Source organism: Cryptomeria japonica, chromosome 1, assembly GCF_030272615.1.
Source record: "Cryptomeria japonica chromosome 1, Sugi_1.0, whole genome shotgun sequence".
NCBI lineage: Eukaryota > Viridiplantae > Streptophyta > Pinopsida > Cupressales > Cupressaceae > Cryptomeria > Cryptomeria japonica.
The window spans coordinates 156,078,980-156,104,889 of record NC_081405.1 but is presented as its reverse complement, the minus strand read 5'-3'; the positions used below and the strand labels follow the sequence as shown (position 1 = coordinate 156,104,889).

General features: G+C 37.0%; 1 pseudogene; it reads right to left on the bottom strand.

Annotated features, from left to right (window-relative positions):
- Window positions 1-1,934: 1,934 nt before the first annotated feature.
- Window positions 1,935-22,356, bottom strand: LOC131051806 (alpha pinene synthase, chloroplastic-like; annotated as a pseudogene).
- Window positions 22,357-25,910: the final 3,554 nt, after the last annotated feature.

Below are 25,910 nucleotides of genomic sequence, written 5' to 3'. Positions count from 1 at the left end.
AAATTTAAATTGTGAAATCCCTATTTAAGGCATCCCTCTCAATTCATTTTCAACATCACATCTTATGCTAACATTATCACCCAATTCATTCTTGAACTTGTGAGGTGAATCTCATACCCAACAACAATCCGATGACAAAATAGTTTCCTATGGTGGTATAGGCCAAAATCTTCACTACCATTATGCATTTCCATATTATCTGCACTGACAACATTCCCTACTTCATTGTATTTTGCAAATTGAATTGGAATGAATATAGATATATAGTTAAAACATGTTTTAGAGGTTCTAATATAGGATTTCAAGGTATGTATACAAACATTTAGGTACCTTCATGATGGCCTTGATGCACACTCACTTGTGGATTGCATTGGAATTGATGAATGTGGTGTGGCAATGGGTGATAATTGTGTGTAGAAAACAACTATGGTATACAGAGAACATGAGCAACCTCGTTGGAACGATAATTTTATCCAAATGAGTTTCTTGATATGTCAGCATTTCTCCCATCAAACCCATCAAGACAATGAATGAATTGATTTCACCAATGTATGAGGACTAGGTAGAAGTTAGGAAAATCAGAGTTTATAATAATCTAAACCCCAATGATAGAGTCAAGCATCAAAGTTTGAAGTATAGGCTTGGTATGATCGATATTGGGTGGATGTTTCAATGTTTCTGTTACCACCTTCTCTACATCCACACATAGACCACATTCATGCAAATATTCCATCAAATCAATTTGAACAAGTCATCCATTTTAGAAGTGGCTATCTAGTAGACATAATAGTTTAGATGTGACTATTTTGTGTTTTAAAAACTAAATATGAAAATACAAAAATGAAAACATAATTGTATTGTATTTTTCAATTTTAATTTTTAGAAACATAAAATAATCACATCAAAACCATTTTTTCTACTAGATATTCATCATAGACATATAGACAAAGACAACATTGTCCTTCCCTCAGTCAAGAAAATCCATAAATCAAAAAAGTTGGAAATGAGCAAAAAATGAGGTTCCTTTGCGAATATTATCCATTCTTGAACTTGAGAGGTGAATCTTAGTTGTTCATGATTTGAGTTCCTTGGACCTTGATTAAATGTCTATTTTCATGTTTTATTTGATTGATGTTCAATTTTATTATATTATATTTGACTTGCACCATGGGGCATTAACACAAAAATTCATTGAGTTTTCGTATATCAACTAGTAAGGTGATGTGATGACCCAAAAATTAGTTACAACAATATTTGGTTGCTTGAATAGTAGGCGACCTTGTAGCCTTTAATTTCTTCCAATGACTATATATAAAAAAAATTGTGTGATATTATTGTTGTATATGATTTATGGTGTCATCATAAATGATTAAATTCTAAGAAAAACCATAGCTTATTCTTCATCATAATTTCAATAGATGAATTTATTATCCTTTTTTGTTTAATTCTTAATATAATGTTTTAAATTATCAATTATCATCTATTATTAATTAATTATATGTAGCATATATGTGATATTTATTCATTTAACTATCCTATATTTATATGAAAGGGATTTTATTCTCTTAAAGTTACAAAATGCAATTAAAATTTTACACAAGATTATACAATAATTGTATTTACTCAAAGGATTGAATAGGATTTTCTGAATACACCAAAATATCCCATTAAAGAACTTTCCTAGTATAAATTAGTTCTATTAGGGATTACATAATCTTGATTTGTAACCAAAGAAAAATATTTTCCTAAGTATACTATAAAATTTTAACATGGATCAATAAAATTCTCCTTAGAACCATTATATAGACTATCATTAGAAATAAACTCTCATTTTTTAATGAAATTTGAGCATAAATTAAACATTATAAAATATCTCTTAATTCAATAAAAAAGATTTGTTTATTAATGTATACATTGTAAAACTATATTAATGGTTACATGGTTATAGGTTCAATAAGGATTTGAATTACATGATTTTGTATGTCTTCATTCGAAATACTAAAACTATTTCTCTTGTGATGCCATAAGCGTAATCCTTATTGAACCTCTTGTGATGTCATAAGCGTAATCCTTGCTAGAAGTTGGAACACTATCATTTTTCAAGTACTCCCAATTTAATTCTTTGATTTGTTCATCTAATAAACTCTCTACATAATTTAGTGCATCCTCTTCTATAGATCTTGGATTATCTCTCATGTAGCATGCTATGGATGAATTTGTTTCTCCTTGATCAACCTCACCCTTCACAACAAAGGATTGAAGTTCATAATCAAATAAATAAGCCATTTCTTACATTAAACTCATTTTTTTACTTTTTATTAGTATACATAGAATATCATTAATAAACATTATAACATACCTTGAATGATTTTATTTCACCTCTTAATCGAAGGCTCAAGCATAAAATATCATTGAACCTTGATAGATAGCCAATTTTTTGAAGAATGGTTTTTGAAATAATCCCATCTATTGTTAATATAGGTTGCAAAGTAGTTGCACGAGTCCCTGAACTAACTTTTCCATTCCCAATGTGTTCTACCAAATTTGGCATATGCCTTTTAGTAAGCCACTCAACTTCTTGCATCATTGCATCTATATAAGCTTCCCACTACATAAACAAGAAATAGGCTTGAATCAGAAACAACAATATACATATGGTTGTATTAGAAAGTACAAAACTAAATTTAGGCCCATTGTAATTCTCCAAAGATTTATAACTTTAATAAGTATACAAACACCACAAGAAAATTTCAAAGCATTAAGTAAATTTGATAATATTTTAAGAAAAACAATAGCATAAATAAAACATTTATTTTATGAAAACATAAATTTCATTCTAAAATAACAAAAATCATATTCATACAGCATCTTTAGAGGGGATGAAAGTGCTTCGGCCTTGAATCAATTCAACTTCTCGATCCATTTCATTGACAGTGTCATACAATTCCATATATACAATTTTAATATATTCAGGAAGGCTGTCTATAGAAGTTGGATCCCACCTAAGAGACACATAGAAGACTATGATTAGTATAATCACATATAAATGTATTATTAGATATAACTACACAAACTATGATTTAACACTTACTTCTTAATGGCCTCTGTGAGCAGTTTCAACTCATCAATTTTTCCATATGTGTTGTATATATCATCTAAATATGTTGTAATCGCAGAGAACTTTGCTAGGCCAAACCTAAATGTGGAATACCTCTCATCCTCACAAATTATACATGCCATAAAAAATATTCTACATGACAATGATGATCAAATTTCAATTCAGACAAACGAGACTCCATCCACCATCTGATGAGATACAATGTCCAATTAATAATAAATCGCATAAAACCTCAATTACCCAAAACTAACAAGAAAAATCTTCTTTATAAAAACTAATATTTATCTCGAATAACTCACCTAGAGTAAGCTTTAAGCTCTTCCTGATGCAATGATTCAATCGCGTCGAAATACATTTTTTTTTATGAATAGGCCTTCTCTATTAATTAAAAATATTAAGGTACATATTCACAAAAAAAGGCTAGGGGATACAAGATCACCCCACGAGAGTCACTTGGCCAGCGACTGAAAACAAAAAAACAAGCTATTCATCAAAAAACTTCCTCAGGAAGCCAAAGCAGTGGCAGCTGAGGAAGGAGAATCAGGATCATCTTTTTTGTCCCATACATCAGCAAGGCTAGGAGTCAAGTCCAGCACAGACCACCCATATTCTGGATCTTTTTCAATTTCTCCTTCCTCCTGCCTAGGAGGCGAGATCACCAAAGCCAGGCGAGGAAACTTTGAATTGGTGGTAGAGGGCCACCTAGAACCATCAGCAACAGGAAAAAAAGTCACAGGAGCAGAAGAGGGCCACCCCGAGGCAGATCCTTGACGTGGTGGAGAAGCTGAGTGGCATCACCAAGCATCATCTCTCCTGCCCAATGGGTGGTGGGGAGGCTGGGATGACAGGGTCTGACAGCGGTGGGCAGAGGAGCTGCGAGCGCGGTGGCGGCCATGGGGCAGAGTATGGTCAACACAAACAGAGTCCGATAGTACCAAAGAAATCGCACAAGGGCCATTGCCCCAGTGCTGGAGGAACTCCTGAAGGTGGGCCACCTCTAGGGCCACCTTGTCAGCTTGTACCTGAATCTGCATTAAAACATTGTTACAAATGCAAGCTTTAGGATAAAGAGAAACATTAATATCCAAACAGTTGTGAGAAAAAATAACAACATTTCTATCCTTCCAAAGAGTGTATAGGATCTTCATTCTGAAAGCATGCCATGTCTGGGAGAATTTATAGGGGATTCTAGGAAAATCACCCAAAAGAGCCACGTGCCAGGAAAATGGCTCAGGCTGAAAAGGCTGAAAGAAGTCATGAATCCATCTCCAATACAGTTGAGCTCTTCTACAGAACCAAAATATGTGCATAAAAGTTTCTGGATGACCACAAAAAGGGCATCGGGGATCAGGAACTCTCAAATGCTTGAGTTTGGAACCCAAAGGAAATCCTTGAAAGAGTACACACCAAGCAAAGTGTGCAATCTTGGGTTCAGTGATGGTGGACCAGACAACAAAAAACCTGAATCTCCATAAAGTCTGAGAAGACTGCAAGTGTCATCATTGATTAAGGGTATGAACCATAGGCAAATGAGGAACCAACCAGAGATAACCCATTTTGGGTTTGTAGTTGGTGAAAGGAGTCCAAGGATACCACTTCTAGTCTTTCCACCAAGGTCTAACAGACCAAATACCGAGCTTATGAAGTAAATTTGAGGGAAGAGCTGAGACTAGAAGGTCGTAAGTCTATCGATCTGCTCGAGATAGGCGAAATTGGACCTGGAGGTCCTCCCAAGACTGAAAGCTCATAGAAGTTATGGAAAATAGATCCTTAGGTGTTCTAATGCCACATTTGTGAAAGCGCAGAGCACTAACACCCTGGATTTTGGCTAGAGGTAACCCTTGCACCTAAAAAAGAGGTGACCACCAGAGGTTGTGTTGATTCATGGATAAGTCATCCTGAAAGCCATCGTCGGCCCATTGAAGCCAAGGCTTGATAGCTTCCCAAGCATGCCAGATACTTTTGACCATAAAAGTACCTTTTATCTAAACAGGGTCTTTCATAGTGAGCAGGGTTTGCAAGCCAATCCCCTTCCAGGTTGGCGTTTTGGAAGGAAAGCCTAAAGAAATGCAATGTCAGAGAAGAATTTTCCAGGCCTCATCACCAGATAAGGCTCTGATAACCCACTTAGCACATAAGGCCAGCCCTTGGTTCTGAGTAGAAATAAGGCTGAGCCCTCGGATTCCTTGGGAAGATAGTAGTATTTCCAAGCAACCCTATGAAAACCATGATGGTCAGACCTAGAGGCCCAAAGAAAGGCCCTCAGAAGTCTTTCCAATTTCATGTAAGAGGCCTTAGAAGGATCCCAACATGAGGAGTAGTAGACATGGGTGGCGGCCAACACTTTGGAGAAAACTTGGAATTTACCAACCAAAGAGAGAAGCTTGGTGATCCAGTAGGCAAACTTTTTCTCAATTCTGGCTAAAACCACATTCCAAAGATCTGAATGAGAAGATTGGAAGGAAAAAGAAATGCCCAGAAAGAGAAATATTTTGCCATGCTGAAGCCATTTCCAGTCATAATGAAGGATCCAAGGTAGGGTGGGAAGAAAAGACTGCCTATAGCATTGTGTCTTGTGCCATTGAATGGCCGAACCAGAAGCCAACAAAAAGTGTTTAGACACTGAAGAGCGGCCAACACATTATATTTGTCCTCAATGAGAGTGAGAAAGGAATCATCGCAAAGTGGCCATTGACAAGTTGAGAAGGTGACTCGGGTAGGGAGATACCATGGACACACCCAACAGCGATAGCATTAGCAAGAAAGTAATCAAACCCTTCCATTGCAAGAACTTATAAAGTAGGAGCTAGAGGACAACCCTAGAAAATGGATCTAAAAAGGCCAAAAGCTTCAGACTATCGGCCATTAATGGTGATGCAAGTCAAGGCATCTCTGAATAATATCTGAATAGAGTGGATGAATCGAGGACCAAAGTCAAGGACTTTGAGCATAGCCAAGATAAAAGGCCACTCAATGCGATCATATGCTTTAGCGAAGTCAATCCTGACAAATATTACCCGTTGTTCAGAATGTCTGGCCCAGTCCATTCCTTCCCAAACAACAATAATATTATCCAGAATAAACCTAGATTTAATAAATCTAGTCTATTCCGAATAGACAATAAGTGATAGGAGATGGCGAATCTTGAGAGCCAAAGCTTTGGCAATGATCTTATAAGGGACATTAAGAAAGGTAATCGGCTACCAATTTCAAATGTCTTTAGGGTCCCCAGCCTTAGGGATAAACTTGATGTTTCCTTGGTTAATCATTTTCCCCAAGGAGCGGGAATGAAAAGCTTCTAGATAGACCTTATGAAGATCAAGACCAACACAAGGCCAAAGAGCTTTGTAGAATTCACAAGGGAAGCCATCACAGCCCGAGGCTTTGTCATCTGCCATAGAAAAAGAGGCTTCCTTCAGATCATCAATGGTCAGTAAGAGATCACAAAAGGCTTATTGAGAGACAAAGAGACATTTGGGAACAATGGCTAAGAAATCTTGCAAGACTTGGGTTCTGGCCGGAGAATCTCCTTGCGCTCTGAACACCTTCTCATAATGACAGACAAAGGCTTGCAATATGTTAGGCAATTCGGTGAGAAGAGCTTGTCCCTCTTTTATTTTCTTAATCCCTACAAAGGTATGATGGGCACGTAGAGCCAGGAAGAATTCCTTAGAATCCCTATTGCCCACCTTGAGCCAGTGCAACCTGGCTTTGATTTGAGTTCCTCTAGTAGAGTGACTATCAACAACTTGTTTCTAATGGCGGAGCTGGGCTAAATGGAGTTGTAGGGTAGAATTAAAGGGATTCAAGGCCAAAGATTTTGTAGTAGCACATAGAGCTTCGGTGGTCACATCATACAACTACCTCCAGTAGATGGTGAGTTGCCTACCATAAATACGCAGAAACCTCACAAAGTGGGAAATGGTGTCATGCCACCACACAATCCAACCAGTGTGATCATGGGGCCTTGGCTCTAAATTCCAAACTCATTGAATATGGGCCATCGTGGATAGATGGTGCAGGAGAGACATGTTGAGGTAGAACTGCGTTTTGAAAGGACGTTGCTGATAACTCAATTATGAATGGATAGTACCAAACTGGTACTGAGAGGGGGGGGTGAATCAGTACAGACAAAAACACAACCCTAAACTAGTTTGTCAGCAAACACTGTGCTTAGGGAGACAAACAGTAACACCGGTCTTAAATAGAGTACAACTGGCAAAACCTAGAGTAACTGAGACAAGCATAAACCGGTTGATGCTTACCTACTCATACAATCTACTACTTCATTTTCATTTCACCCTAGCGTATGAACACGTAATCTACCATCAAGGATATATATAAATAGCTAGATCAACATGATTCACCACTTGAAAGAAAACAACATATCATCACATGAAAAAGAAATCACATATAACACACATATTTTTCCAGTGGAAACCCAACTGGGAAAAACCACAGTGGGGATGAATACCCACAAGCTTGTTTTTGAACTCTTTACAAGTACGCTCTGTTAGGAGCCTTGTCCAATTAAAGACTGATACAACAGGTTCTGTTAGGAACTGATCGTGTTAGAGATCACCTAGTTAAGGGATGGCTAGAATACCCGGTTAAGGGTTAAACCCTGTTAGAGGTTACCTTGTTAGAGGATTTCAAGAACTCAATGGTTTTGAGTCACCCTATTAAAGGATTTACAGTAAGCCAGTTAAAGCTACCCTGTTAAGGGATTTTCCAACTGTTGAAGTGGTTAGAGATCAACAGGTATTACAATGATCTGGTAACGGCACTCAATGCCAATGCAGATCCGATTTAGCTCCTCTTCACCTTCTACACTTACACTCTATAGGTATCGCTTCTCTCTTCTAGTCTGGCAAGAATCACGTATCTCTTCTCTTGGATACACACACACAACTTTTTCCAACAACCTCAAAAAGAAACACAACATCGACCTTATAGGAAACAGATAGGTCGGTAGCATAAACTCTAAACCCTAAACTTGTTAGGTTAAGCAATTCAAATGGTTCAATCCTAACCGTTGATCACATTGTATTAATTGCAGCAGTCTTGAACCAATCTCAAGATGTTCTCCATCATTCATTTTCCACCAATTTGATGGCGGATGATAACCCATCACGCGTTATCACCTTTTACAGACTTTGCACATTCCCGAGGTAGATAGGAATAATCTCCTCCATGCAAGATCCTCCACGTGCACAAGGCTGACTTGGCAACACGATCTGTTCTTCGTTACACTACTAACTCATCACACAAAGTCACCGGTTGAGCCACACAAGCTTGTGGCACTTTAACCAAAAACCCTGAAGTTGAGACTACCAACCAATAGTCATACAAAGCTTCCATGTGCTAGTTCCCATAACCACATGTCGGTTCACCTTAAATAGACACACCGCTTCACTTTGGCACAAATGTCGGTTCACAGTGTTATACCGGTTCTCACATATACCGATTCTCTTCTCTTCAGCATATTGACAACATACAATGTCATCATGTCCACATATCGGTTCACATAATGCTAGCAATCTCCCCCTTTGGCATTGATGGCAATATAAAAAGTGATGCTCTACAAAATACCCAAAGGTTAGACTGGAACCTATAGTCATATAACACACAAAAACACACAAGAAATCGTTAGTATTATTCAACAAAAAACTAATCTAAGCAAGCATATCAGAAGAGATACTAAGATCATGCTAACATATTTAACAAATGACACAAATATAATAAGGCATCTCCAAATGCCTCTTAACATGTTCTTAGCTCTTTCTCCTTTGTTCCACTCCTCTCCAAGTTCCAAAATAGTGTAGCTCTCAGCATCTTTTTGCACTATGGATGCTTATGGAGATTCAAGATTGTAGATGATCTCAAGCTTATGCTATGCAAGTGTAAAACAAACTAATTAAACATATTATGACAAAGAACTAAGATTTATTTTAGTCCAAGATAACAATATATTAGTGATTTATGCTAAATGCTCTCTAGATTTTACTATAAGCTAGATGCATGCAAGTTTTCAGGATCTGGAGTATGAAGAAATGGGCTCTATTTATAGGAAAAATGGAGCAATGGATGGTTGAGATTGAGTAATCTCAACAAAGGTCAAGATTGAATGAAATTCAATCCATGTGAGGGCTTTCAACCCAATCCCGGGTTGACAAGTGTCAATGTGAGATAGGTGGAGAGGAGAGGGAATAAGCATTAAATACTTGACATGACCTGGGAGTTAACTTGGGGGTTAGAGTCAAGGTTGAGTTGAGTGTGTGGGATTTTGCCAAGATCAAGAGACAATGGAAAGAACAAAAGAGACAATAGAATGACAAGAACAAACTGTATTCTCATCAATATGCAAAATGATCAACTAGATTCCTTTAATACAATGAATATAGGTCTGCTTATATAGGCAAGGCCATATGGATGTATGAGCACACAAATATGACATGTGGCTCAATGAGAAACAAGGGTAGGTAAGAAATACTAGGGGTAGGTAGGAGAAATAATATAATATTCCACAAAAGGTGGATGACCCACCGAATGTGGAGTGTAACAACAAAATAAGACCACAAAAGGTGGAATTTCTCCTACAAGCTCTATCCCTATGTGCACACTTCCCTAAGTGTCTCAAATCCAAACTACGAAGAGATGCATTAGCCTAAGTTAACTTAAGTAAGTGTAATAATATCCAAAATGAATATTTATTTACACCAACACCCCCCCTTAAGTGCAACTTAGGGGAATGAAGACTCAAGTCAACAATGCAACTAAGCAATGCAAGATGGGTCCTGGCTACAAGGCCATGTTAGGTACCCATGTACAAATGCAAATGCAATCTCCCATAAAGCGGGGAAAGAGAGAAAAACCCAATGGGAAAAAACCCTCCCCCAAAAGAGAGATGATGAAAGCACACAATGCTCTCAATGATGAATGAGAAGAACAAACTATGTCCCCCCCATAAGAGAGAAGAAGAACCATGAAGCCCCCCCTCAATGTCGAATCTCCTGCAAAGATGGTCCAATGATGATGACCAAAATACCTCCCCATAAGGAAGAAAGAGAGCCAATGCTGCACCAATAATGTCAAAGTGTGACAAAACCAGGTACCAAGTCGATGACGATGAATCACTCGCTACAACAAAAAGAAGATCAGGCATGGAGACAACCTGATGTGAGCATCATCTGGATACTCAGAAATAGCAGAAATACCAGTACAATCCAAGTCTCATGGGAGCCATGCACAAATGTGTACAATCTAAGTCTCAACTGGAGCCATGCACCAAGTCTCACAAGATATTCCTAATCTACGTGTACAAGAGGATTACATCAAATATGTCAATAATGACAAGATACAAAGAGGTGTGGCACTTTATGATAGTGCGAGTACAACATTGCTCATGCAAGAGCATACAACATGATAGTGCAAATCTAGAAACATGAAGATGATGCCACCAAGAAGCCCTATAGTATACTGCAGAAAAAGACGCCTCCGATTGGGATGTGGCCAAGAGATATAAAGGAGCAAATCAACCCCCCCCCCCCCTTGACTGTCGGTTGGAAGCACTGCAAGACAGGTGTGAAGTGACAAAAAAAAGTGTTCCCAATTTGACTTATTAAAAAGATGTTTGTATTTTTAAAAGATTTTAAAAATCTAAATAAAAACAATTATTATGCAAAAAAAACTTTATTAAAAAATAAAGAAAAAACAAAAAAAGGCTAGTCATTTTTTTTTTATTATATTAAAAAAAACTTTGATAATAATTTATTAAAGAAAAAAAACTTTTATTAAAAAGTTTATTTTTTTAATTATTAAAAAAACTTATTTAAAATAAATAAGAAAAAAAGTTATTTTAAAAAAAAAAAAATTACGAAAAAAACTACCTGCAGGTAGCCTACGGTACACGCAGGGACTACCTGCGGGACCCGCAGGTACTCTGCGGTACTGCAGGGCCTGCGGGGCCGCAGGTGGCCTGCAGTCACCGTAGGTACACCTGCAAGCCACAGGTTGCCTGCGGTACCTATAGGTACCCCTGCGAGCCGCAGGTGGCCTGCGGGCCAATAAAGAGCCCCCCCCCCAAATTTATTTTCCTTTTTTTTTTTCGGATTTTTTAAAAAACGAAAACCAAAAACAACGCCCCCCCTAAAAAATAAATTTTTTTATTTTTTTAATTTAATTTTCCAAAAATAAAAAACAGAAAAAAAATAAAAAAATTTCAGACCTGTACCTGCAAGTCCGTACGGCGGGCTGGGAGGGGAGATTTTTTCAACTTGGAGTAATGGAGGCCAATTTCGACGAATTGATAGTCGATCTTGGGGTTTTTGGGCCTTTTGAGCGCAATGGCGATGACGGATTTGACCAAAAATGCTCTAAAATTGTAGATCGCTATCGGGACAAGTCACCACCCTCCACCTTCAAACGGCTCTAGATTTGGCCTCGGATGTCGGATTTGGACGAAATAAAAGGCAATTCTTACTTTCTCAAACCTCCTCAATCCAATGGTGACCTCAGATCTGACCCAACAAGCTCCAATAATAACCTGCAATAGAAAGCTCCAAAATGCAAAACCCAAAATTTTCTCAATTGGCAAACCAATGGCACTCTAATGGCTCTAATACCATGTGGGATTTTGCCAGGATCAAGAGGCAATGGAAAGCACAAAAGAAACAATAGAATGACAAGAACAAACTGTATTCTCATCAATATGCAAAATGATCAACTAGATTCCTTTAATACAATGAATATAGGTCTGCTTATATAGGCAAGGCCATATGGATGTATGAGCACACAAATATGACATGTGGCTCAATGAGAAACAAGGGTAGGTAAAAAATACTAGGGGTAGGTAGGAGAAATAATATAATATTCCACAAGAGGTGGATGACCCACCGAATGTGGAGTGTAACAGCAAAATAAGACCACAAAAGGTGGAATTTCTCCTACAAGCTCTATCCCTATGTGCACACTTCCCTAAGTGTCTCAAATCCAAACTACGAAGAGATGCATTATCCTAAGTTAACTTAAGTAAGTGTAATAATATCCAAAATGAATATTTATTTACACCAACAGAGTGAATAAATTCTTTATTCAAAGAATAAAGCTTTTATCCAATGTATAAACTCTTGTGCAAAGGCAAAAGAGATAACCATGGTCAAAGCAATAAATGCTTGAGGAGACACATGAGTGCAAGTTGAAATAACCATAAATGGTTATGTAAGAGCCATTAATGGTCATGTAAGAGCCATTAGTGGTTTTGGAAGACTTTGGAAGTTAAATTGTTGAACACACAAAGCATTAAATGTTTTTCAAAGACTTTGAAGTCTTTGAGAAGTGACTCCAAGTTGCTTAGGAATGTGACAATAATTAGGGGATGGATTAGGTTAATTAGGAAGGGGTTAGAAGAATCTAGAAGGAGTTTAGGAATGCAAGTGGATTTGGTGGGTGAGGGAAAATAGGATTTTTATTTAAAATAAATTAATTTATTTCAATAAATGTGTGCAAGTTGCATTTGTAGGAAAATGCAAGTGGGGGGATAAATGATTTAAATAAATGTTTGATTTTAATTTATTTAAAAGATGAATAGGGGATTAAATGAAATAAATATGATTTATTCATTTAATTGATTTGTGAATTTGGTATAATGAATTAATTAAAATAAATTGAATAATTTATTTAATTAATAGGAGAATGTTTGAAGATGAATTAATTCAATGTTAATTTAGTTAACTGATGGCTAGTGGATTTTTAATCAAATAAATAGGAAATATTCATTAATTAAATTGGACAGATTTATGTGACTACACAAAGATATCTCTCTTCTTCACATCTTCTCCCCCAACTTTTGTAGATATCTTCTCTGCTTCTCTTCTTCTCCCCCTTTGACAACAATGTCAAAGTGTAGGCACAAGCTTCCTTATTCCATTATGCTACTCCCCCTAAGGAGTAACATCCTTCAACACATCAATCTAAAAAGAATTTGACTATGCAATACTTGACTGATGTGGAGCATATACCTTTAGTTTACCTCCTGAAGAGGCAGCACCCCTAATTCACCTCTTAAGTACATAAATGTAGCCTTTGGGAGAGGCTTGTTGAATATGTCTGCTAACTGCTCCTTACTGGAAATGTGTTCCAATGCAATCTCTTTGTTCTGAACCTTTTCCCTCAAGAAATGATACTTAAGCCCAAAGTGCTTGGTTCTAGAATGTAAAACCGGATTCTTGGAGATGTTAATTGCACTAGTATTGTCACAAAATATACTTACCGGTTCAAATACAGGAACTTTGAATCCATTCAACACATGCTTCATCCAAATTGTTTGAGTGCAGTTCATGAAAGTTGCAACATACTTTGCTTCCGCTGTAGACTAAGAGATACAACTCTGCTTCTTACTCATCCATGAGACCAGTCTACCACCGAGAAAGAATGCACCACCAGTTGTGCTCTTCCGGTCATCTACATTACCAGCCCAATCAGCATCTGTAAACACTTTCAGATTAAAATCACTATTGTATGGATACCATAACCCATAGTCAATAGTTCCCTTCAGATATCTAAGAATTCGCTTGACTGCAACCAAGTGGGATTCTCTTGGGCTTTTTTGGAATCTTGCAGTAATGCCAACTGCATGTGCAATATCCGGTCTGCTATGCACTACATAATGCAACTTACCAATCATTGATCGGTATTCCTTCTCATCAACCAATGCTGAGTCATCCTCTTTGGATAGTTTACAACCGGTCACCATCAGTGTACCAACCGGTTTGCTATCTTCCATGCCAAAGGTCTTCAATACCTCTTTGACATACTTGGACTGAGTGATAAAGATTCCATCTTTCATCTGCTAAATCTGCAATCCAATGAAGAACTTAATCTCCCCTATGAGTGACATCTCAAACTCTTTCTTCATCTCATCTACAAACTCATGACTCATCTTGTCATCTCTACCAAAGATAATGTCATCAACAAATACCTCACAGATCAGGATTTGATCTCCTTTAGACTTCAAGTAGATATTTCTATCTTCATTTGTTCTCTCAAATCCAATCTTCACAAGATGGGAGTGTAGGCATTCATACCATGTTTTAGATGCCTGCTTTAGACCATATAAGGCTTTACGTAACCTACATACCATGTCATTGTCTTCAGATAGGGAAAACCCATCTGGTTGCTCTATATACACCTCCTCTTCAAGTACACCATTTAGGAATGCAGATTTTACATCCATTTGATATACTTTTAATCCTTTAAAAGCTGCATATGCAAGAAGCATACGAACTCCTTCTAATCTGGCTATAGGAGCAAAGGTTTCTCCATAGTCTTCTCCTTCTTCTTGGGCATATCATTTGCACACCAGTCTGGCTTTGTTTCTAATCATTGTGCCATCCTCATTCAGCTTATTTCTAAAAACCCATTTTGTACCAATGACATTTTTATGCTCCGGTCTAGGTACCAAAGACCATGTACCATTTTTCTCTATCTAGTCAAATTCCTCTTCCATTGCCTTGATCTAGTCTTCATCTTTATGTGCCTCTTTGAATGATTTAGGCTCAAATTCAGAGATCATACATGAGTTTTCTCTGACCTTTCTTCTTGTAAGAATTCCTGCATCCTTATCTCCTATGATCTGCTTAAAATCATGATTCAGCTTGACATACTGAGGAATGGTCTTGATAGATTCCTCTTGCTTTTCTTCTTCATCCTCATCTCCATCAGTGTCAGCATCTGCATCTACCAATGTAGGAACACCGTTACTGGTACTCAGTTGACTGACAACCGGTTCCCAAAAGGTTACAACTGGTTCATTTACCGCTTGCTCACTGTCGGTTTCCTCAGTTTTCTTAGAGGTTTCATCAACTCTTACATTGATGCTTTCCATAATTCTCTGAGTCCTATTATTGAAACACTTGAGAGCTTTGCTCTTGGTGGAATACCCTAGGAATATTCCCTCATCACATTTCACATCAAATTTGCTCTGGTGTTCGCTCCTCTTGATGTAACATTTGCTACCAAACACTCTAAAGTAGCTAACCACAGGTGTCTTACCAGTCCAATACTCATAAGGAGTTTTATCCTTACCTTTCTTAATGAGTACCCAGTTCATTGTGTAGACTGCAGTGCTCACTACTTCTCTCCAAAAGGTGTGAGCTACCTTTCCTTGAATCAACATAGTTCTAGCTACTTCAACCACTGCCTGGTTATTCCTCTCTACTAGGCCATTCTGCTATGGAGTTCGGGGGGCAGACAGTTGCCTCTTGATGCCATGTTCTTCACAGTACTTGTTGAATTCACCAGAAGTGAATTCCCCTCCTTGATCAGTTCTCAGGCACTTGATCCTTTTACCATTTTCCTTCTCCACTAATTCTCTGAAGGCTTTGAACTTTAAAAAAGCTTCAGACTTATCTTTCAAGAATGTGACCCACATCATTCTTGAGCAATCATCAGTGAGAATCATGAAGTACCTATCACCCTGCACACTCCTAGTTTTCATAGGACCACACAAATCAGTATGCACAAGATCAAGCAAATTGTCAGCAGTGAAAGGTTTACCTTTAAAGGTTGAGGAAGACATTTTTCCCAATTGACACTCTCTGCACAAGGTATTATCTAGTTTTCTTAGCACCGGAAACCCTCTAACTGCCTTGATCTTACTGGCCTTCACAATATTATCAAAGTTTACATGGCAGAGTCTCTTATGCCATATCCAACTATCATCAAATTTAGCCATAAGACATGTACTTATATTTGCATTCAGTTGAAATAGGTTACCTTTGGTCTGCATGCCGATGGCCACCAATTCACCATTCTTTCCTTTGATTCTGCACACTCCATTCTTGAATTCTAGAGTGAGACCATTGTCATTCAGCCGGGCAACACTCAGAAGGTTGTGTCTGAGACCATCAACCCAATACACATTGTCAGCACTACTCTTTCCATTCAGAGAGATGGACCCTCTGCCTTTGACCATACATGGTGCATCATTACCAAAGTGAACCACACCACCATCATACTCTTCCAAGGATAGAAACTTGCTCCGGTCACCAGTCATATGGTGAGAACAACCACTGTCAATAATCCACTCATTGGAATTATCAAAGCGGAAGACAAGAGCCTTCTTGTCTAACACATCTTCCTTGACAGCAACAAACACAATATCTTCATTTTCTTCATCCTCTGATTCCTCATTTGTGACACCTTCATCAACTGCCACAAAACAGTTTCTCTGGTTTCCTCCTTTGAATTTCTTGAAGCTTTCTGGTTTGTCCTTGTTGTCACCATTAGGATAGTTTACAACAATATGTCCTATCCGATTACAAGAAAATAATTTCAAAGGGAGCTTACCTTTGTATTTGTCGGTTCCTTTAGGAATTTTCTTGGCAAGAAGAGCTTCAAATGCCATCAGAATCTCCTCATCATCCATTTCTCTTCTCTGTCTTGGTTCACCACTAGTGCTAGCTTCTTTTCCTTTTCTTGATGGTACAGCAAAAGCTTTAAAATCTTATTTAGTCTTTTGAACACTGCCATCAAAACTATTTAGCTCATAGGCTATCAACTTTACAATGATGGAATCTAGGGATACCTTAGTCTTGTCTATTGATCTCAACTCCTAAATAGCAGCAACCCTTATTGCATAGACCGGTAATAAGGATCTCAGGACTTTGCTTACCACAGTGGAATCTTCCATTTTACCACCTGCACTCTTGATATCTCCAACAACGGTTTTGATTCTTATTCCATACTATTGAATGGTCTCACCTTCAACCATCCGCATGTCTTCAAACTTCCCTCTAAGGCTTTCTTCCTTAGCTTGTTTTACATGCTCATCACCGCCATAGATATTTTCAAGAGTATCCCATACCTCTTTGGGATTTACCTTATCTTGGACATCAATAAACTCTATGTCAGATAAACTACTAATTAGGGCTTCCATGACTTGCCCATTCTCTTGCATCTCTCTCTTTTGGTCATCAGTGAGAGTACCGGTAGGGGCAACATAGGCATTCTCAACATAGCTCCAGTGTTGAGCACCCATGCTTCTGATGTATATCTTCATTCTGTCTTTCCATATATTGAAATTTTCTTTGTTGAACTTTGGACCTTCCCTCTTCATCATTAGACTGGGATCTTTACCTCAAGTGGTTAAGCTTATAACACAGAGGACCTGGAGGACGCTCTGATACCAATTGATAACTCAATGATGAATGGATAGTACGAAACTAGTATTGAGAGGGGGGGTGATTCAGTATAGACAAAAACACAATCCTAAACTGGTTTGTTAGCAGACACTGTGCTAAGGGAGACAAATAGTAACACCGGTCTTAAACAGAGTACAACCGGCAAAACCCAGAGTAACTGAGCCAAGCATAAACCAGTTCACACTTATCTTCTCATACAATCTAATACTTCATTTTCATTTCACCCTAGTGTATGAATAGGTAATCTACCATCAAGGATATATATATATAAACAGCTAGATCAACATGATTCACCACTTGATAGAAAACAACATCTCATCACATGAAAAAGACATCACATATGGCACACATATTTTTCGCATGGAAACCCAACTGGGAAAAACCACGGTGGGGATGAATACCCACAAGCTTGTTTTTGAACTCTTTAGAAGTCCGCTCTGTTAGGAGCCTTGTCTGGTTAAAGACTGTTATAACAAGTTCTGTTAGGAACCAATCCTGTTAGGGATCACCCAGTTAAGGGATGGCTAGAATACCCAGTTAAGGGTTAAACCTTGTTAGAGGTTACCTTGCTAGAGGATTTCAAGAACTCAATGGTTTTGAGTCACCCTGTTAAAGGATTTACAGTAAGCCGATTAAATCTACCCTGTTAAGGGATTTTCCAACTGTTGAAGTGGTTAGAGATCAACAGGTATTACAATGATCTGGTAATAGCACTCAATGCCAATGCAGATCCGCTTTAGCTCCTCTTCACCTTATGCACTTACACACTGTAGGTATCACTTCTCTCTTCCGGTCTGACAAGAATCACGTATCTCTTCTCTTGGATACACACACACAACTTTTGCCAACAACCTCAGAAAGAAACACAACATCGACCTTATAGGAAACAGATAGGTTGGTAGCATAAACCCTAAACCCTAAACCTGTTAGGTTAAGCAATTCAAACGGTTCAATCTTGACCGTTGAGCACATTGTATTAAATGCGGGAGTCTTGAACCAATCTCAAGATGTTCTCCATCATTTGTTTTCCACCGATTTGATGGTGCCTGATAACCCATCACGCGTTATCACCATTTACAGACTTTGCACATTCCCGAGGTAGATAGGAACAATCTCCTTCATGCAAGATCCTTCACGCACACAAGGCTGAGGTGGCAACACTATCTATTCTTCATTACACTACTAACTCATCACACAAAGTCACCGGTTGAGCTACACAGGATTGAGGCACTTTAACCGGAAACCCTGAAGTTGAGACTACCAAGAGATAGTCATACAAAGCTTCCATGTGCTAGTTCCCATAACCACATGTGGGTTCACCTTAAACAAACACACCACTTCACTTTGGCACAAATGTCGGTTCACAGTGTTATATCAGTTCTCACATATACCGGTTCTCTTCTCTTCAGCATATTGACATCAATGACAACATACAATGTCATCATGTCCACATACCAATTCACATAATGCCAACAGTTGCCTAGCTATATGCCATTCAATGCTAAACTTTATAGTGAAGTGGTCTGACAGTGTCACATCAACAAGAGGAGTGACGGGAAGATAATGATCTTCAGAAAAAGAGAAAAAATATTGTGCAGATATCATAGCACGATCAAGCCTTTTAAGAATTATGTTAGAGCTAGCTCTGAAATTAGACCAAGTGTGTCAGACCCCAATAGGATGGTGATGGTTGGTGTTGGGGTTAAAAAGACCCAATTTATTGCGCATATAGTACCAGGCTTCCCGCTCAACAGTTGTCTAGTGGAAAGGCAAAAATCCATCCTTATCGGAAGCCACCTCAACCATATTGAAGTCCCCACACATGACCCAAGTGGCAGGTGGCAGATTGTCCGTGATCTATTGCCAGAGGTATGATCTTTCAACCAAATCATTGGGAGCATAAATATTAACGATCCCAATGGAATGATTATCGATTGAAAGCAAAACCCAAATGACGCACTGCATAGGATCAAAGCCATGAGAAATAACTGTAGAGCACCACAGAGGGGAAATGAGAGTAGCAACTCCACCTTGACTAGCTTCATGTTGGGAAGCAAAAAAAAGGCTATCAGGCCAAATAACACGACATACAGCATTGAGCATGAAACCTGCAATCTTAACTTCCTAGAGGCAAAGAACATCCAAGCCTACAATACGTTGATGAACATCACGAATAGAATATTTTTTGGTGAGGTTTGTGAGACCTTGAACATTCCATGAGATGTAACTCATGACAAAACCAACATATATTCCTTGTCCCCAAGAGAGGAGAAGCTATTGCACAAAAAATATGGGTCCCCATTGGAGATAACTCGTCATTTTTCTGAACCACCATCTACAATCTCAACACGCCCAAAAGGGTTGCGAGAGAAGCGTAGAGAGTGTAGAGTAGAAATCACAGACACAGCCTGAGGAGTGCGCACCCAAGGAGGGTGAGTAGCACCCTCAAAAGAGGCCTTCCCCTATTGATCAGGGTTTGAAACTGAGTAGAAACTGTCAGGGAGGACGGAGACTATAAAGGAGGATTCATTGTCAGTTGATAACTGGAACCAATGAGAGTCTTTTGGGCAGAAACAGCAGAGTTTTTTACCTTTACAAACAACAATGGTCCATTCATCCTTCTTGGGTCCCTCCATAGGTCGAGAGCCAAACTCCTTAACAAGGGGTTTTAATTTTGGAGTTGCCAAGGGACAATCCCTGATCTTATGATTCGTCGACTGGCACCGATAACAAGTGTTGTGTAGGTTCAGATAAAACACCTTCTAGGTGAAGGTGTTGCCTCCCACTTGAATATCAACAGTTTCTTTCAGGTCATGAGAAAGGTCAACCTCAACACATACCCTCTTTTGAGGGCGAGCATTAAAAAAATGGTCTGGCTCGAGGCAAACAACTTTGCCAACAGACTGAGCAATGATTTGCATGAAAGGGAAATAGGGCAAAGGAACACCAAGGAACTCAACCTAGACTGGAACTCACAACTTTTTGTCATCTGAGACAAAAAATTTGTGAGACCAATGCTGAAAAACTAGGAGGGATGACCTAACAATCTACGGCCCATGGGAGAGAATAGCCTCTACATGGGAAGGGTTTGGAAAGCGAAATAAAAAAAAACCTTTCGTGAGACTTTGGACGCCATCAAGCCAAACTCCATGAGGAGACCATGCTTTGGCAACCCAATCACGAAGCATGCTTTCAAGAGGGATCCTACCCACAAAGTATCCTATCAAAGTATATTTTTCAAGCCAATCACAGGCATTATTAAAATTTTGAATAGGAAGTACAACATCAGGCGAGGACATACCTCGTGAAACACTTTCAAAATAAATTTGTGAGGGCGTTTGTTTGGGGGTTCCATGAGGGTCCATTGCAGTAGCTCCAGCACCAGCATCAACTATTGGGCTAAAGTTGGTCGGAGCCATAATAAACACAAAAAATCTCGCAGTGAATGTTATCTAAAACAAGGAAGACGTAATATGCAACCTCAAACCCTAGCAGAGCTCAAAACCCATTGATTGTCGAAATACATTTTAGCTAAAGATAAAAGTTTGTCATTGTCCACCGTCCTAAAATGACAATTATCTTAGTTAAACTTTTTGATATATATATTCAATTCAAAGGTAAAATGACATTGCAAAGACACGAATAGAAAATTTATTTATGTAATACTATATAAAAGGTGTTGCAACTACCTAGCCCACAAATTATTTTCTCCGTAAATTTGAATATATTTCTTTGCTTCCAATCTGTGCAGATTGGTGTACCAGCCATACTCCAGATTGAATGATATCTGCATAAAACAATGGTATTATTACAATATAAACAAAGGAGTTTGTATGATATAATATATATAAGAAATGAACAAGTTTTATGGTAAAAGCATGTGCACTTCATAGAGGCATCAATCTTCTAGTCTTTTTAAGCTTACCTCTTGTAAAAGGTTGGAGTTGATCACACTCTTCTCCATACCTTGATTTAAATATGCAGTAGAGATTTCCTTAGCCTCGTCCAAAATTTTCTCCTCCTCTGTTTGAGTAGTGGAGCACAAGAACTGCCCATTTGTTTTTCTAAAGTGTCCCAACATTAATCCTACCATTATATATTCCACAATATTCTATTGGTAAATATAGAAATATCAAGTGAACCCAAAAATCAGATTAGAAATAAGTCAAAATGTTTTATATTTTCACAATCAGACATATATCAAAACTATTGAGGAATTTACACTTAAAACATAGATTATACCTAGAGAAACAGGATATCTATGGAGTCTAATAATTCGAAAGCCCAAGGTCATGGTGTTGAGATCTCTTTGGCATTTGCCCCAATACCTGTTGTATTCCCTTCAAAACTATTATATACATATTGATGGCATATTGTCTTATGATAATATATAGTACTATAAGATGTATAAAAAAAACCTGTAAACAAAATCAAGGGCATGTTTGATTTCCTTTTGGAAATGTCGATCTATTCCAAGACGTTCGATATTATCCACCAAGACAAGAATTCAGGAAGCATTATCTGCATGTGATTCATTGAACATGTCTTTGATCTCGCTAATAAGATTCCCAAAACTTTCAGCTTGTGAAATCCCAACAACAATATACTTCGCATTTTATATTTTTGTACTAAAAAGTTACAATTGGCAAGCTCAAATTAAAAAAATCATTGATGAACGTGTCCAAACTCAAAACCCTAAAGTGAATTTTGGAATGCCAATAATTTAATCAATTTCAAAATCTATAAACTGTATGAAACAAATATATCAGTAGAAAATATAAACTAGCTTGCCTCATAAGGACACTTTGGAATAGACTGGATAAAACCATCGCCCCACAAGTTGGGATAATGTTTACCAGTGCGCCTCAATGGGATTTCAGCTATAGATAAAGCCTGATTGATGATAGGGTTAAGCTTATTTCTTTGTATTAATGGCACTGCTTTATTGCAAAGCTGAAGATTGTGGGACTGGGGAGGGTAAGGTTTGAGACTATGGCACAAGCTCAAATCAGAAGGGAAAATGGAGACAAGAGCCATTGCAAGATTTAGTGTGCAAGCAATGTTTGTTTGTTTATTTCATGGAATCCTTGTTTGTTGCCACACTCTTTATAGAGAAAAATGATGAGTGGTACAAAAGAACAGACCAAAATCTTCTGACTTTTCAAAATTATTTGTCTGAGCCTGCATATTCAACCATGCTTACTTTATTCTGCCATTAAAGATTGTACTTCTATTATTATATTAGACGGTCAATAAAAACTCTGCATATATAGTATATTCAATTTGTTTGTTTATATAGCATATTTAATCTGTTTGTTACCTACGATCAAATAGTCAATAAAAACTCTGCATATATAGTACATTCAATTTGTTTGTTTATATAGCATATTTAATTTGTTTGTTACCTACGATCAAATATTCAAACAGCATATGCTCTCTAACATTAATTACACGTTTTGTTTTTGAAATTATTGTCTCTAACATTGAAATAAAAAATATTTCAGATTCCACATGTTTATTATCGAAATATAAATATTTTTTAAAGATTGCATGTGTATCATTTATGAAATCATTTTTTTCAACGTTATGTTTCTTATCACTAAAATAAATAAATATTTTATATTACACATGTTTTATTTGTGAAATTAATCTATTTCTATTATGTGCTCTATCGTCAAAATAAATATTTTTTAGAAGATTGCACATGTTTCATTTGTAAAGTCTTCACATCAGAATAAATAATTTTTTAAAATTTGTATTTGTGTCATTTTTGAAATTATTCTTTTCACATTATGCTTCTTATCACTAAAGTAAAGAAATGTTTTAGATTACACGTGCTTCATTTGTAAAATTGTCCTATTTATATACTTTGTGTCATCAAAATAACCATTTTTTTCAAGATTACACATGTTTCATTTGTGAAATTTTAACATCAAAATAAATATTTTATTAAAGATTGCATGTGTATCATTTATGAAATCATTCTTTTCCCATTATGTTTCTTATCACTAAAATAAAGAAATATTTTAGATTACACATGCTTCATTTGTGAAATTGTCCTAACTATATTATACTCGTTAACATTTTTTTTACAAATACACATCTTTCATTTGCAAAATCTTTACATCAACATTATTTTCACTCTCATTAAGATAAATACTAAAGATATAATCCAACTTTCTAACTCTTCACAACATTTTGAAGCCTTAAACATCAATAATCAACAAGAGATAATTCAACTAGGGCGCATGTCTTGCACCTTTACCATCCTTGTTTTTTATTCATATATCTTTTTCAAGGAACTCTATCTAGATTACCAATTTGAGATATCACAATATAACCTTCTCTCATTCCTTTATGTTTTAATCCTTGTGAAAGTGTTAAATATTTGCCCTTTTGCACATATCCCAAACTCCAAATTCATATTCATGGTCACTTGCTCTTCATGATTTTCTTGGCATCTAGGTAGATATGCTCTTTTAATTAAAGTGTTTGGCTTCCAATAATTTGATGTCATAATTAGATGATGCTTGAAACGCACATAATTTCTTTTGCTTCTAATTAAAAAATTATTTCCTAAAAGTCAATCTCGATAATCCAATGATATTTAGCCATTACAAGATCTACTAGTTAAAAGGAATTTTGATTTAATGGTCTTTGAGATCTAAAGGGAGCATAGGAAAGGAGCATGTTTACATAAAAAAATTTCATTTTATTAGTATATATTGACTATCCAAGATCCTTCAATAGTTAAGGATGGTTGTAAACAAGAGGTCCACTATAGCTTAGTTCCTGCCAAGTTGGAACTAATATAAAGAAATGTTTTAGATTACACATGCTTTGTTTGGGAATTTTTCCTATTTATATTATGCTCTTTCTGATTAAAAAAAACTTTTTTTAAGATTACACATGTTTCATTTGTGAAATCTTTATATACACATTATTCTTTTTATTATGTTGTGGGGAAGATCCCCAACCCATACAATTCAACACGTAAAACATCCAAACAAAAAAATGGGCTTCGAGAGATCCAACCAACCAAAGAGTTTAGCCAAAATGAAACAAAAAAATATAAACGTAATAGTTCAGTGAATCAAGCGTAGCAGTAAAAAGAATTAACAAAGCACCTAGGAATAAATAGCAACCAATGAAACTACAAGGGCACTAACGCAAATAGCCCCAACTATCCATCATGTCATTTACTTCCTCCTCCCATGGAAGCAGGTTGATGTTTATCTCCGCCTTCGTCCTTCCACTCCCCATCATAGCAAAGTCCTTCCACTTCTTATTTCTCTTGATCTTATTAGCAACCATCACAACTAGCATAACACATTTCTGCATCAAGTAACAAAATCTTTAAAACAAAATAATTTTAATTTTTTTAAGATCGAATGTGTATCATTTATGAAATCATTCTTTTCGCAATATCCTTCTTATCACTTAAATAAATAATTGTTTTAGATTATGCATTCTTCTTTGGGGAAATTGTCCTGTTTATATTATTCTCTTTGTCATAAAAAAAAAATTAAGATTACACATATTCATTTGTGAAAACTTTACATCGACATTATGTTTTTTATTATGTTAATTGCGAAAGGGCCCCAACTCATATAATTCAGAACTTAAAACATTGGAAACAAAAAAAATTGGCTTGGAGAGAAAGTCCACCAACCAAAGGGTTTAGCAAAAATGAAACAACAAAATATAAATGTAACAGTGTAGAGAATCAAGAGTAGCAGTAAAAAGAATTAGCAGAGCACTTAGGACTAAACAACAACAAAAGAAACTATAAGGGGAACTAAACTAAATGGCTCAAATTATTTATCATGTCTTTTAATACCTCCTCCCATAGAAGAAGGTTATTGTTCTTATTTCCCTTTGTCCTTTCTCTCCCTATCATAGTAGGGCCTTTTCTCTTCTTCTTTCTCTTGATCTTTTTAACAATTGCCACAACCAGCATAACACATTTTTGCATCAAGCAATAATTGATTTTTATCAGGTCCTAGATATTTGTTGTCCAACTTCCTAATCTAATCTTTTTTTCTTTCACATCCCAAGCAATTTTTAGGTGTCTCTAGATTCTCCACTTTTGCACTGAGGTCCTGAATCATCACAACAATCCTTTGCAAATCATAGCATTCCTTAAGTTCTCCTTCAACATCCAAACATCATCATCCTCATAATCCTTAATATTGTTTATCCCTTCCAAAGCTTTGTTTAATTGTTTTCCCATCGGGGGTGAATGGGATAGAGAGTCCTCTAGAACCAAATTCAAGGGGTCATCTTGAGTTTCCTCATTGCTTGCAAAACCAGTTTCATTGAAGGTAGAACCCTCAAATTTATCATCACTCTTCTCTTTTGGGGGATAATTCTCAATGGCCTCAACAATTTTGGTTGTCGCAGATAATTTGGCTAGCCTAGGTCACTTGTACTTACATAAGGAGTTGGTAATCTTGTCTTTAGTAGGCTCATTTTCAAATAGGTCAATAGGAGGGGGGAGGGAAACTATAGAATTATTCTAAGAAGACATACAAACCATTTTTATCTTACCACTAATAGACTTAGTATGACCATAGCTAGGGTTTGTTTGA